This window comes from Vicugna pacos, chromosome 2 (assembly GCF_048564905.1).
Source record: "Vicugna pacos chromosome 2, VicPac4, whole genome shotgun sequence".
Classification (NCBI taxonomy): Eukaryota; Metazoa; Chordata; class Mammalia; order Artiodactyla; family Camelidae; genus Vicugna; species Vicugna pacos.
In genome coordinates this window covers 68,404,225-68,420,529 of record NC_132988.1, presented here as the reverse complement: position 1 = coordinate 68,420,529, position 16,305 = coordinate 68,404,225, and the positions used below count along the sequence as shown (strand labels likewise).

The 16,305-nt window shown below is 34.6% G+C and overlaps 1 protein-coding gene across 4 annotated transcripts in view; it reads left to right on the top strand.

Annotated features, from left to right (window-relative positions):
- JCHAIN (joining chain of multimeric IgA and IgM) overlaps positions 1-16,305 on the top strand; it is a 409,126-nt gene that overhangs the window by 238,202 nt on the left and 154,619 nt on the right. For all 4 annotated transcript variants that reach the window (XR_012060597.1, XR_012060593.1, XR_012060595.1 and 1 more), the window contains exon 12: positions 9,267-9,350. The gene's annotated coding sequence lies outside the window, so the exon portion shown is untranslated. The remainder of the gene's footprint in view (positions 1-9,266; positions 9,351-16,305) is intronic.

Here is a 16,305-nt window from a genome sequence, read left to right as displayed (position 1 = left end):
ACCAGCACTGGTAGCACCAGTCCCTAGGGTTGTGGAAGGTCTTAACAGTTGTGGCTTCAACACATGTGGAGGTTGTGGCTGCAGCAGTGGTGGCCACCATAGCAGGGGATGTGGTACCTGAGTTTGCCGAAGTTGTAGAGGCATCTTGAGTGGTGGAAACATCTGTCGGTGGGAGAGTGGTATCTTCTGCTGTGTTTGCTTCAGTCTCTGAGACCTCCATGGTTTAATCAGGTGTAATGGTGGTGGAGGCAGAGGTTAAGAGGGTTGTGGCACTCGCTCCTGAGTTTATGGAGGTTGTAGAGCTAGAAGCAGTAGACTCTTGCCGTGTAGATGCCACTACAGGTGCCTCTGACGTCGTCACAGATGCTGATGCAGTTGTGGTGGAAACAGCACCAGCAGCAGCACCACTAACAGTTGCTGAGTTAGTGGTTGATGCTACTCGGGCTGTAGTGGCAGCCATTGAGGACAAGGTTTCAGGTATTCTGGTGGTTGCTTCTGATCCCTTAGTTGCAGGGGTTGGGCCTTTAGTTGTAATGCCTTCAGGGCCCGTTGGCCTTTTTTGGAGGTTTTGGTTTATGACAGGGTGGCTTGTGAGGTTGGTGATGCTGCTGCTGATGTGCCTGGGAATGCGGGGCCCTTGGCCACGGTCCTGGTGGAAGTGGACAGAATTGATGAACCTTCAGTGGGCACTTATGTGGTTGATTTTGTTGTGGGTAAGGAAGTTTGGTATGATGAACTTTAGATGAAGGATGTAATAGAAGTGGTTTTGTGACTTTGCTATGTGGGCATTTTTTCCATGCAACCTGAATTTTGGGTTTAGATGGTTTAGATGGACCTTTAGATTTAGATGGTCCTTTTGGTTTAGATGGTTTCAACCATCTTTTGGTAAGTGTAGATTTCCTTTTTTTAGATTGTTTTATAGTTTTGCTTGCTAAGGGAGATGGTCTTTTCTTTCCTTGAAGAGATTTAAGCTGATTTGCACCTTTCTTAGGAGGTTTGGATGGTCTCTTTCTGTATTTACTTGTTCTTTTCTTTGCTGTTTGAGTTATGGGCTGTCTATTTTTAGATGGTTTTATAGATTTACTCTTGGAAAGAACTGTTTTTGTAGTCTTTTTGCCTGTTGTGGGCTGTTTCTGTGTAGACTTTTTGGGAATTTTCTTCTTAGCTAGAGATCTTTCTGGTCCTGCTGGAGCAGATTTAGACTGTTTTTTGGCAACTGGTTTAAATTTTGTTAGGTTTTTCTTTTTGGCCAGAGTTTTTTTGAGAGCTGGAGATTTGCGTTCTTTTGCTTGATTTGAATGCTTCCTGGCAGTTTTAGGCAAGGAGCTTTCAGATTTACGTGGTCTTTTCTTTGAGGCTGTTTGTGTTTTTAGTACTGATTTAGTGTGTTAGGCTGATTCACCTGTTTCTTGGCAGGTGCAGTAAAGGTTCTCTTGGCTATAGAGGTTTTCCTTTTTGTTGCAACTTCTTTAGGCTGATTGAGCCTTTTCTTGGCAGATGCAGATGCTGCCTTTTTAGATTTAGTTAGATTTTTCTTTCTGGCTTTAGGAGCTGATCTTGTTGCTGTTGTCCTCTTAGTTGCCCTTTATTTTGACTGAAGTTAATTGTTTATTTTTTTGTTTCTTTAGAATTTTCTTTTTGGCCACACTTTTTTTGGGGACTGTTCTAACTTCTTTTGCCTGCTTCTGGTTTTTCCTGGCAGATGAATACAGAGTTTTGTGAGATTTACTTGGTCTTTTCTTTGAGGTTGGAGAAGTTTGCAGGGAAGCTTTTATTGCTGCAGACTTAGATGATTGTTTCTTGGATAATACAGACAAGGCTTTAGATTTCTTATTAGGTAGAGATGTTTTTGAAGCTGTTCCAATTGTGGGTTGTTTTAACTGTTTCTTAGCAGGTATAGACTGGATTTTCTTGGATTTTTGTAGACTTTTCTTCCTAGCTGAAGTTCTTTTTGAAGCAGCCTTAGCCATTCTTGGGAGATTCAGCTGCTTCTTGCTAGAAGTGGACAGGCATTTTTCAGATGCACTTCGGCTTTTCTTATGGCTGAGGATGACTTTGGTGCGGCTGCAGTCTGTTTTGACTGTTTCTTGGCAGTTGTTTTTTGACGTTTTTTAGGCTGTTTGAGAGTTTTGCTTGCCTTCAGTGGAATATTTCGTCTTGTTAGACCAGATGAATGGGGGATCAACCCTCTTGGCAGAGGTCAATGTACTTTTCTTAGGCTTGCCTTGTAGATTTTGTCTTTGTGATGGCTTTTCCTTTTTGCTTGATGTCCTCAGATTTGGAGGTAATTGGCTGGCTGCTTTGTTAGATGGTATAGGTCTGGCAGAGGCATGAGAAAGGGCTTGAGGTTTCCTAATGACCTGGGTCGATGAAGATCTGCTTTGTGATGCCCTGGCAGGGGAGCTTAGCGCTGGTCGACTATTGACTGTCTTTCCTGTTGCTCGATGCTGTGGTTGCTGACTCTCACTGAACTGCAGGGGGAGAGAAAAGAAAATATTACCAAATCAAACAATCAGTCAATTATTGTTTTGTATTCTCATTTTAATTTCAGAAACTAGTCTACTTTTAAGGCTAGGAGGTGTTTTGGTTTTGAGTGTCAGACAAATTTAGAATAAATTGCACTATAGATTTAAAATAACAAGGCACAATATGTGGATGATTAGAGAAGGTACCTGGGTATGACTTTCAATGCTTAGTGTATTTACTTAGAAAATCCAGGAAAACCCAACCAAATGTAGAAATAAAATTTGGGGAAATCCAATTAGTTGATTATGTAAAATACTACCACTAAATTTCTGACAACTTGTTTTTCCCCTAAAAACTGCAGAGTAAAATCATTGTCATGTCCTTTAGGAATTAATGAAAAAAATCACGGAGACAACTATGTTACATGAATATCAATGAAAACGTTATAGCTAAACTCCAGTTTAGAAATTATGTAAAGGAGAAATATTTGGTGTTGAATTCAGAAAGTTGGATATTAAAAAATATAACAAAAAGCTATTTCTCTTGCTTATAAAAACTTTGAGGGACTGAATACTGTGGGAACAATTTTGCAAGGAAATAATAATGATGGCAGAAAAGGAAAGGATCCTTGGAATGAAACATGGTCGGTTAAACCGAATTGAACAGACACTTGAAGATCACATATAGTTCTAAAAATAGTGGATACTGTGCTCTCTGATCAAATGGAGATATAAGGAACTAGTGAATAGCATGTAATTGAATCACAAGAGCAGAAGGCAAGAGGTATAAAAGAGAAAAGCAAAAGGCCATAAAATTCAAGAGACCCAGGCTCTTGTACATTAAAAACTTATTTGTACAAGTTATGTTCCAGATAAGTCAAATATGTGAAATACAGTTGTTTATTTTAGATGTTAATAAAAGAGACCCTCTTACCATCTTCCTTTTTGTAGTTATATCTTAAGTGGAGGAACATATTACAGTTTTTGATGATGAGAATGTGATAATAGACCCAGAGGTTGGGTGAAAAACAAACTTGGGAGGGGAATCTCCTTAAAATGTAGGTGGTGGGTAGACATGGACCTTAAAGAGAAGTGGGAGTCTGGGTGATTTCTTTGCAAGTCTAGTTCTATTCCTCCCAATTTATGTGGAGAGTTCTCACACTTTACCGTCCTCAATTAATAGCCATGCCTCTGCTCTCTCTCCCTCTTTTTCTCTCTTCATTTCCCTCCCACACTTCCCCGTGCTTCGCCCCTTCTCCTCAGATTCCAAGTGATTTTGAATAGGCGTATTTCCATGGATATTAGAAAAAGAGGGTAATTATTTCTGTTTCTTTCCATCTCATGTGACTCTGTCCTGTTTTTAAAAACACATAATCTCACTGTGACCTCCATCTCAGTGTTATATAGCTTTCAATTTTAGGTAGTTCTTCTAGTTTTCAAGTATATAGAATCTTACCGGAAAACAAATGGCAAAGACCAGGATAAACCCAATCAGGATTACAGTCTTCAACTTGTCCGTTTAACCCCTATACATAAAGAAACAAGAGGAAGGAATTTTTATGTGCTTGACAATGAGGGAATGAGTTTTATCAAACTGCCTAGTAACACAAAACTAAAGTTTTAGTAGCAATTTTGATAATAAAGAAAAAAATTCTTTTCCTAAAGTTGAACTGAAAATGTGGATGTAAAATTAAAAGATGCATATATATATATATATATTTTTTTGAAGATACCATTATTATTTGAAACCACTAAAATTAGGTTTTTCCATTTGGTTTGTTAGTGAAACTATTATTAAAAAAATTCTCACTTTCATTTTCCAGAAAGAATTATAATGATTAAGAAATTCCTCGCCAATGTGTTGAGTGTATGCAAAATAATATTGATCAGTTGTTGAGAGAAGTATAGGAACTTGGGAAGAAAACACAGGAGGTGGGAAAAAATCAAGAATACCAAAAAAATAAGGTAGATGATTAAAGTTCCAGTAGAATAGAACAGTCAATAACATTATTTTTGGTGACTTGTGTACATAAAGTTGATTTTTCTCCACCTTGAAAGAGCTCAGCTCTCATGAATGCCCTTTTCTAATCTTAAAATATCCACATATAACTGTAAATATGATTCCTCTGAAAACTACTTCTCAAAGTACAAAATATATTGAGCCCATTCAAAAAGAAGTTAGTGTGTCTGTATAATTAAGGTTGAATACTTTTGAAATTCCCATTGACTGCTGTTCAAAAAAACCTTTATGAACAGATACTTCAGAGAAGAAGAAACCTAAAAAGCTAATAAATATAAAAAAGGTACCAAAACTCACTGGTAAAAAGGGAATTACAAATAGAAAGAATGAGTCACCCATTCTATATCCATGATATCAGTGAAATTTAGAAGACAATAGTAGGTATGAGGGAGAATCTGGAGAGACTGGAGCCTCTCATATATTGATGCTGAGAGTTACATGACAATTTTACAGAGAAATTAGTACTACCCAGGGAAACCAAAGACATCCTTACCACTTCTACATGTTTATAATCTAAATAAACTCTCATCCATGTACACAAGAAAATGTGCATAAAAGGATGTTTACTGAGAATCATTTGTAATAGAAAAAAATTAGAAACATCCTAATTGCTCATTAGTAGGTTAATGAATATGCTGGTGTTTACTCAGTAATGAAACAGTGTACAGACGTTTAAAATTAACTATTTGTGCTACATGTAGGAATATGCACGATGCGTGAAAAAATAAGTTGCAAATAGACACACACACATACATGGTGGGGGAGAAAGGGAGGGACAAGCTATTCTATACTATCACTACATGTCTATGTGTCCATAAACAACATAGCTTTTTTTGTTTGTTTTTCACTACTTACATATGTATCCATCAATGATAAACAATATATTTTTGTTTTGTTAAACAAAACAAATATATGATATATTGTTTATGAATATATAAATGTTTATGTATAAAAACATACTACAGAAATGATATACACCAATTATAGGAAATTGATTAATTAAATAAGGAAGAAAGAAAAAGAAAAGGGGGAGGGATTTCGTATCTAATATTTCTTTAAAAAAAACGGGTATAGAGCTCTCTGAAGCATATATGGTATAAGCTTAACATTTGTTAAATGCATGCCTGATAACATATTTTCTATGCTTTTCTGTAAGTTTGAAAATTTTCATAATAAAAACTTCTATTTTGAAAAATGCATTAAAATATATAGCAACAACTACAAAAAAAAAATTCCTCATCTCCCTGTGAGCGCACACACACACACACACACACATCCTACTTCTCCTTCCCTTCCCAGCTCCCATAATAATTTAGGAAAATTGTAGGAGCTGTGGCTCAAAGAGAGTTCTAGGAATAGTGCTGTTAAGTTGAGAGGTCAGCTTCATGGAACTCAGCTCCTGTATGTCTGATGGGTAACATAGTGCTGTATGTATTATTGTGTTTCAAGGACAGTTTCCAGAAAATCGTGAGATTCTATAATGCTATTTGGCTTTTGCTCTCCTACTCCCTCCAATATATAGTTTCTGGGCTATAGGATTTTATACCTGTTCTGAAAATACTTTATGAACATCATTAGGTACTTCTCCTGTTGATAAATGATTTTCAGATGAGGTAAACGTAGTTAAAGGTCTTGAATGATGAAATCTATTTCTGACCTATATTAATCTAATTTTGAAGAACACTATGTTGTTCTTCCTAATATAAGACAGTTGTGTGCATGGAGAGTGTATGATATGTCTGTGATGCCAGATTATTAAGATAAATATACAGAAGAAAAAGATTTCTGATACTAGAATTTTGTGAAAGGAAAATGGAAAATACAGACAGACTGTACTATCTGAGGAATTATCTTAAGGAAGTTCAATAAAAATGAGCTGGTCTCTAGTAGCATGTGGCATGTGAGAATGATTGTGGGACCCTTAGCTTACTGGCCATCAGTGCCAACAGATCAACTTTTAGAATTTTTTTAAATTGTAAACAAGTCATCTTTTTATTTTTTTGAAGTATAGTCGATTTACAATGTTGTGTTAATTTCTGCATGGTGATCCATTTATATATACACGTATATATTCCTTTTCATACTTTGTTTTGTTATAGGCCATTACAAGGTATTGAATACAGTTCCCTGTGCTATGCAGTAGGACCTTGTTTGTTTGTTTTTTGCAGTAGGACCTTGTTGTTTATTTTATATATAGTTAGTATCTACAAATCTGTCAGACTGTGCAACCATTTGGTGTTTCAGTTTGAGCCTGAATTGAATCAGTTTATGTCATTGTCTTTCCCAATAAAACATTCCATCCAAGTATTCCCCTTTTCAGTGAATGGCACATTATTCACCCAGTTGTTAGTGTAAGCCAGAATCCTAAATCAATCTTGACTCCCCTTTCATTCTCCCATGTCTATCAATCACTAAATCCTCCCTTTATTTTACTTCTTAGACAGTGTTTTGAATCAGTTCACCTGTCTTCATCTTCACCAACAGTATCCTATCCAAGTTAGTACCATGTTTTACTTGGGCCTCTCAGCTCAGCACACAGTTAGTGATTTCCCATTATGTAATACACATTGTTCTAGGAGGTGGGGACAGAGGGAAGAGCAGTACAATGCTCCTGACCCCCTGGAATTTTCATGATCACAAAAGCAGTCTCTTAACTGAGCCACAGCCCTGCTTTTAATTAAGTCAACATAATTTTTTATGAAGTACAAATCTGATTGCTCTAGTTCCCTGGTTGAAACCTTTCATTGGTTTCCCATTGTTCTTTATCCTAAAGAAAAAACATTCTTCAACTGACTTATAAGGTCCTTTGCAGCTCACTTCTCACTGTTCTTCAGTCACATCTTTCTTGGTCTCACTCTGTGTATGTGTGTGTGTGTTTGTGTGTGTGTGTGTATTGCTTATGATACTCCTTTCTTCCTCGAAGGCCTTTACATATTCTATTACACAGTCCACAGCAATAAGGGTTTTGATTCCATCTAGAAATTGGAGTAACCCAGTCTTACCTAGTTCTTATCTTACAGGGTGGAATTCTGTCTAGTGTTTGAACATGAGTCCTTCCTTCTTCTTTTGGCTTTTGTGAAGCCACCTTACCCTGGCTTTCTTTATACTTATCTGAAGTTCCTTTTTAGGTTCATTCATGGATTTTCTTTCTTCCTTACCCACATTTGGGTTCTGGCATCAGTCCTATCTTTTCCTCACTCAGTTGCAATGGCCTGTGTGAGTTTCTGCAGCCACTTGGAAACAGCCTCCATCTATACACTGACGTCTAAGCTTATTGATCAAAACTTATATCTCTTGAACATCTCCGTTTGGTTGTACCATTGCACCTTTAATATAGCCTATCCAAAACTGAACTAATTCATTAGTGCTCCCTAGCCACTTCTTGATTTAAAAAGTAGGCATTAGTTAAAACAGAAAAGAAGAATCTGGAGTAAGAGTGCTCTAGAAGCGCTGGCATTATCCACACAGTTACCTTTCAGAGGGGTGTCTCTTTTGGATCTTGGTCAGGGCTTGCTTCTTCTTGATCCAGCCAGTGCCTCTAAGACTTGATGCCTGCAGGTGTAAACAGAACTGATTGAGTGATTCTTCCATATAATAAGGCAACTATGCCTTCCCTTTGTACTGCCTACTTTTCGCCTATTAGTTCTTGTAGAGAGTAGGGGCTAGGAAAAAAAATTGCGTATGTAGTACCATTTCAGTTTAATCTTGAAACATTTGCCCTTTGGATTTTTTTGTCCCAGCATTGAGAACTCTACCTTATATCTTACTTAGAAGGGGTAATGATAAACTCTGATAGTTGACAAAATTCATAAGTTAAAACTACAGCTTCTATGTATATCACCCATTCTAAGAAAACTATGTATCAGTTTCTTATTTGTAATTATGAAATGATTTATATATTAAGTGTTTCCAAATTTTTAGAATTTGATCAATTTCACTTTTTGCTATTTGCTTCAATATTCCAAAGTTTTATAGAAATAGAGATAAATGTCTGAAAAAATATAATAAAAGGATATAAATAATCTTGCCTCCATTGAGTTAGAACACATTTAAGCATATAAACTCAAAGTGTCAACATTACAGAGATCTGTGAAATGTCTATCCCACTACACACCCATTCCCTTTCCTTGCAACCCTTATAACTTAGAATCCCCCCAATTTTAAGAGAACACATTCAATTACCTAGTAATCTTCTTTCTGAATACTTTTTCAATTGCTGTGATTATGCATGAGAAATATAATTTTCATTTGTCATACTTGTTTTTATTAATTTTATACTGATTTATTTACCATTTTTACATATTCATCTATGTTGAAACACATACCAGAACCAATGGCAAATGAGCTGCTTCTGAACAAATACAGCTGTGAGAAATCACCAGTGTATTTGAGAAAAAATTGCACAAACATTCTAAAGGCAATTCTAGAATGGTAAAAAGAGCACAAAACCTGGAATCACAGGCCTAGATTTAACTCCTGGCTCTGTCATTTTATTACTGTGTGACCTGGGTAAACTTATTTGTAAACGCCATTTTCTCATCTGTAAGTTGAGAATCATTCCTGTTTTATTTATTTTATTATAAGTGAGTTCATATTAGAATTAAATTAGAATATTCATTTACTTTGTGAACTCTGTAGCTCTGTGTGACAATATTGTTTATGATTTATTTATGTTTTGAGTTTTTCTAATAATGTTACTTATAGATATATTTAGTATGACTTTAAATCTCAACATTACTAAATATGAAGTAATAACTCTGAGTTAATTATTCATTCAACAGATATTTAGTGAACATTCACTCTTGTTGGATTCAATAGGAATAGGACAGACCCAGTTCCTGCTTTGAAAGTCTAAGGATTTGCTGGTAAGAGTATAACACAAACAGAAAAAAGTGGCTTTGATCCATTGCTATCTGGTTAACAGAGCAAGTATGTTTCCACTGAGCCATTTCTTTTGGATGAACTTTCTCCATTCACCTTTTCATCTAAAAACCTCATGAAGATCAGAAGTCAGGGTTTGGCTGTACTTGAATGACTGGGTGCCTGCGTGATAATCAGTGTCATAATAAGGGTTGTGCAATAACAATACACAATATTGTCTTTTCCATGAATTGAAGTAATCACTTTAAAGTTAATAAAATTATATATACTTATGATTATTACACTGATTTGACTCATAATAAGATTTGCCTTTTTTCATTTTTATGTTTATCATTACTTTGGAACACTAATCAAAACACTCTTGTTTATGAAGTAAATATTATTTTAGGTATTCTCATTTATGGTTTTCATTTTGACTGAATATTGGAATGCAGTAGGACTTTGGAGGTTAATAACCTTGTTCTGTATATTCCCTAAGTTTGAGTTTATACCTAATTTTGTTAAGGAAAGTCCTTAAATAGAAATTTTATCATATAACATTATAAACTCTATGTTTATATAAAAATTATTCATGCCTTCTCCAATGTGAACTCAAGGGTATTTAGGAAGTTTTAGAAAATTAAACGAAACTCCTTGGGTTATCATTAACTTGTATTACACAGTTATTAACATGTTACTGATATAGAACAATGAGATTACTAATCATTTAACATTTAAACACTAGTGAAGATTAAATAAGATAATAAATACCTGGACATATTCCTATCAAATTATTAATATGACCTTAGACATATTTCTATCAGGTTGTTTTGAAAAAAGTAGGAGAAAAAATGCTGACATGCATGTGGCTCTCATATCTAATAGTTAGAGAAGGAAGTTTCAGACCAACTTGAGCATCTGTCCTAAAATATAATGTTTAGAAAATCAAGGCAATGTAAAATGATTGCTTGGTAGAAGATTTGAAAGGGAAGTAAACATATCATATACTTTTGAAGGAAGGATAAAAGTGGTTGGATAAATAGAAACTATAGTCTTAGGTTAATTCTGAGCAGTGATTAGCAATTCAGAACTAGGTGAGAATTTGTAGTTATAGAGTCATTTGAGGAACAATGAAATGTACTAAGTAGACATATCTTCATTCTGATATATATGTGCATATGCAAATTACAGAAAATATAATTTTATTTCAATTTATCTCAGTGTAAATTTTAAAATATCTTTTGCATTTATAATTATCTTACATTTTCTTCACTTGGTCATCATCATTCAACTCAAAATTATCACCAAGGTCAAACTCAAAATTATGGCCTGTTCAAGAATTGATAAAACATGATTCCCCCAATAATTTATAAGTTAAGCTAGTAAATGTTTGTTGAATGAATAAGTAAGTCAGAATTCAAACATGTATAATTTAACTCTCAGTGTGAAAATTTTCTGAAGTAATGAGTTACATTTCCAGTCACAGGTTTTTCAAACTATTTGCCCTCTTAATTTAATAGTGTTGAAGTAAATTTACTTAAAGTAAAATTTACTTGTAGTAGAATTTTAAAAATCATTATTTTTCTAAAATCTCTATGACTTTATAATGTGGTTAGTGATGAAAATAGTATGTAGATCTCTGTATGATCTCCTTTAAGAGAAATTTAGAGTTCATTTTTTTGTGTTAATTTCTGTATGGTCGTATTTCTCTTGGCAGGAGAGCTGTGTAGCTTCCACTGGTTCTATATTAATATATTTTTCCAACTAATAGTCTTTTCTTACCCTGCCCTCTATGCCTAGGTATTCAACCATTCATTCTTATTTCATCCTGAAAATGGTAAGGTAGTCAGGGAGTGAGTTTCTCCTTTCTTTCCATACTGGTGTTCACTAATTAGCTGAATCTAAGAAGGAAAAATGAAGGCAAGGAGTATAGTGAGTTACTTCACACATGTGAGCCCCCTGGGCCAGAGAGCAGATTGGGAAAGAGGGAGAGTGGGTTTGGAGGTACAGGAAGAGACTCAGCTCAATGGTAAAGCCAGGTGTGGGCCTTGCAATTTCCAGGTCATTTTGATGTACATTCAATTCCATGACACAGAATAATTATTTTCCTATTTCCATTTGAATAAAGATCAGTTTACCAAGAACCAAAATGCCTGTGGGGCCTTTGAAGTTGAGGGGAACCAAAGCCCTTGCTCCCAATACTAGTCTGGAAAACCAAACAAGAGACTGCTATTCAGAACATCCAGGAATCAGCCAATCTACACCTTGGGCAGACTAGAGAACACTGCAGATACTAAAGTAGGAGGAGCCCGACATCTAGGTAAAATTGAATTAGAAAACAGATCTAATTAACAACAACAAACTAGGCTTTGGAGATCACTGGAAAAAATTAGTTTTGCTGTTCCCTAAAATAGGCCCAGGCAAATTTTGTAAAGAATAATGTTTATAAGGAGTGCTGTTTTCTAGAGATGCTGCTTTTTATAATACTTAGAGGAAGGATGGTTAATTCAAATAAAAATTTCAGAATTATCTAGGCAGATCTCTGTACCCTGTCCTAGGCCTTATAACCTGGGTTTGTTATCCACCCATCTCACTGGGATTATTAACTTAAAGTTTAACTGCAAATAATTGCTGTTTAAGGTACTTGATCCAGTCCATTCTCCACTTACACTTGGGCAATTGTTCTGAGTTCCGTTCAAGCTGGTGGTGTTTTGCTGATATAATTCTCTCAAAAACTTTATGAATCTCTTGTCAATCTTACTAAGATTCATTCTTTTAAATAAAAGTGTCACTCAAATCTGTTTAAGATTACACCCCTACCTACTTTGACTTCCTGCTGAGATGACTAAGGAACAGCATCCTTAAACTTCCTAGAGAACTTCCTGTTTGATTGAGAAGCTCTGTGAGGCACATACTTAATCTTTTAAAGGGCTCTCTGTGTGACTGAGGAGTACTTGGAAGTACTTTTGTGCTGAGGTCTTAACAAAAAATTATACTGTTGGTTTTATATCTAGATCAAATTTTTCAGATGGTGCCTTGGATTTGAACTTTGGAAGCCATTTCATTAAGTTTAGCCTATCTTGCTGTCTGTAGAGGCTGAGAATTTGCAAAACAATCAAATCTTTTCCATAGTCTGTCCCTCAATTTGTAATTTATTTCTGTTCTCCTGTGTATTATTATAAGCAGTGAGGGAAAAACAGGCACACCTTCAACAACGTGAGGGGAAATCTTAGCTAGATCATCCAGTCACTAGACATATTTTCTAATTTCCCAGTAAATTCAGGAGATGAAGATACCTGTCTCTAGTTTCCAATCATTTGCCCTCACTTCCTTCTGACCCATCACCAGCAGTGTCCTTATGTCCTTAAAGTGTTTATTTCTACTGTCTATTCAAGAAATTTAGGACTTCTCTAACATACTCCTTAATATCCTTCCAACCTCTGTTCATAGTCTGGTTCCAAAGCCACTACCACATTTTTAGGTATTGTGACAGCAGTACCCCACTCTCAGGTACCCAAATCTGTATTATCTATCTATTACTGCATAGCAATACCTGATCGCTATTTGTACACAATATTATATTGGAGGTCTTTGTCAGAGCACTAAGGAATGAAGAAAAATCAAAGACCGGAAAGAAAGAAATGAAACTCTGATCATTGGCAGACATATTTGTTCAGGTGGAAAATTCAGACAAATATATAGGAAAATGATTGGAATCACTAAGTGAATTTACTGATGTCATTATATAAAGTGTTAATGTACAAATCAATTGTATCTCTACATATATCAGCAACAAAGAGAATATAAAATTTAAAAACAATTTTCATTTATGATAATATTTAAAAAACCCAAAATACTTAATTCATCTAATATGTTCAAGCTCTACTCTGAAAATTATAGAACTTTACTGTATTAGTTTTCCATTCTGCCGTAACAAATTATTATAGATTTAGTGGCTTAAAAACCACAGCTTTATTATATTATACTTAAAATAATCTGGTGGGTTTCACCAGACTGACAGCAAGGTGTTGGCTGGCTGTATTCTTCTTCAAAAGCTCTAGGGGAAAATCTGTTTCCTGCTTATTTGGGTTGTTGACAGAATTCAGTTCTGTGTGGTTGTAGAGCTGAAGGCCCATTTCCTTTTGCCTATAAACTGAGAGCTGTTGCTGACTTTCAGAGGCTGCTACATTCTTTGGCTCACGACCCGCTTCCTGCATCTTCAGACTCAATTGAGTCCTTTAGGTGTCATATCTCTGGCTTACTCTTCTGCCTTCCTTGTCTACTTTTAAGGATTTATTATTATTATGTGCTTAAATTGGGCTCACGTGCATAACCTAAGCTGCTCTCACCATTTTAAAGTCTTTCATCTTAATCATGTATGCAAAGTCCCTTTTGCCATGGAGAATAACATATTCATGGCTTCCAGGGATCAGGGCAGAGACATTTTTGGGGGGCATTATTCTGCGTATCACAATTATTAAGCAGAATTAAAAATGACCTAATAAAAAGAGGAATCTACCATGTTCATTATTTAGAAGACAATAGTCTAAAAACGTGAATTTATTTTTATTGTGAGTCAAAGTCTTGGGTGAGGCCTAAAGTGTAAAAATAATTCTCTAAGAAATGAAGGAAAAAGAAGAGAGGAAAACTTAAAAAGGTGTTGTTTAGATGAGTTTGCACACATGGCCCGAGAGAAATCGAATCCATAGAAACTGTGAAAACTGTATCATCTTACACAAAATTATATGAAGCTGGTGAATAATGTATAATTAAACTGGAAAAACATAAGAAAATTATTTTATGAGTCTTTCAAGAAATATTAAAAGAAAAGCAGTATGTTTAAAATTAAAAGGCCCAGTCTCAGAAAAACAAATAACAACAATGTTATATAATCTATGTTTCTGAATAGTCCAGTTTGTGAAACGACTGTATACTTGATATTTGAGTGGGAAGAGTGTTTATTACTCTTGTTTTTTAAAGACAAAGTCATTAGCTCAGTTAGCTGAAAGCAAACAAGTTCGATATGTAATAAACCCCTTCCTCCTGTAGACTTCAGAACACACCACCCCTCAAATCTACATTTGAGTTGGGAGGATGTGGAAGTAGAAAGAAAGCATAGGCTTTGTTAATCTCTCACAGATTTAATTCGTCCTAACTCTTAGAGAACTTCTCAAATGTTCTCAAATGTTTTCTGTCCTGCTTTTCTTTTGAATTCTTTGCTTGCTTATCCTTGATTCTTACTTTCAACCTCCTCTTTAATTTTTCTCTTCTAATCCAAAGAGACAGTAAGTACACACATTTTTATGGCTGTTGAAAGAAGGAAAGACATTACTTTTTCTTTATTTCTACCTGACTCTGTCCAGTTTGTAAATACACAGTGCCATATTCTCACTCTAAAATCTATTTCTGTGTAATTTCTGAATATTAGGGAGTTCTTGGTTTACAGTGTACAAAATCTTTACCGAGGAAAAAGTGACAGTAGCCAGCAAGTGAAAGGCTATAATCCTGTTGTTTTGTGAAACCCTGCAAGTTTCTAAACAATAGAAGTTTACATTAGTATTTTGATCCCAGCTCAGAATTACTTTTTCAGAAAACCTCAGTGTCTTATTTGCTCTTTCAGCACTTGTAGTGGTTTTTCATAATTAACAAATTCATACATGAGTTTATGTAGTTATATGTTTAAATGCTGACTTCCATCCTGGATTTCAAATTCTCTGAGGGCAGACATTTATTTATTTGATTATAAGTATACCCCACTGTACATTTTAGTAGCTAGCACATAGAAAGCCACACATAAATGTTTGTAAAATGGGTTAGCTATATATATCATTGCAAATATACATAAACCTGTTTCTTTTTACTCATCATTCATCATGATGGATAATTAAATCCCGTGATTTCTAGGCTATCATTTCTTTATGAAGAACTTTATAAAAAAACATTATCTAGTAATTTAGTATTAATCATAAAATAATTAATATTTTATCTTATATTCCTACAGCTTTACAACTTTAATCAACTCTATTTTTGCATAATTTACTCCCATGGTTTTTTGGTAGAATTGAAATAATCAAGGCATGAAAATATTCAAGGAGAAAATGTAAATCAAAATTCTTCTAATTGCTTAAAATATATTGAAATATTTTCTTAAATACTTTTATTCAGAAAAATATAAGGAACTTCTTTCTCAACAACTTGTTTGAAAGTGAATATCAGAGCCATTTTATTTGCAACTACCTTAGAACTTTCTGAGTATATTCTTAATTATATGAAGGTTATTTTGCCTGCATATTTGTTATTTTACTCTTAATCATTTACCATTTTTCACATGTAAATATATATTAAATCACTAACCAGGGCGGATAGTAAAAATTCTATTGCCAAAGAAATGCAGACATGAGAATTAGTGTATTTGAAAATTCATTGAAGTAATAATAATAGTTCTTACAGGGTAAATGGAGTTGTCATTGGAGTTAGATCTATGTTTAAGTCCTAGCTGTCACATCAGGTCTGTAGAGAGATCATTTAACCTCATGTAGAAAGAGAATAATAATTTCCTAATACACGAAGAGAGTCTTAGATTTAACGAGAGCATTTACTAATGCATAAAATACAGTGTAAAGTTGTTTATAAATATAGTTATAACAAATTAAAACCTAACCATTTATGTATTTAACTGAATTAACAGCTTGAATTAACAGCTGTTTACCTTACTTGATTTGTAAGTAAAAATATTGATTATAACTTTCTATTAATAAATCCCTCTTATTCATTCATTCAAAAATACTAAAGAATTTATTTTTAGGCTCTTTAGTAGATACTGAGAATACATCAATAAATAATGATTCTAATGAAAGATCAAATGGAAAAAGAATGACCTTCTTTTTCAAAGGACGGCTTTTAGTAGATCCAATATATTCCCATTGGGCAATTCCTCTACTATTAGGGGAATATGTCTTC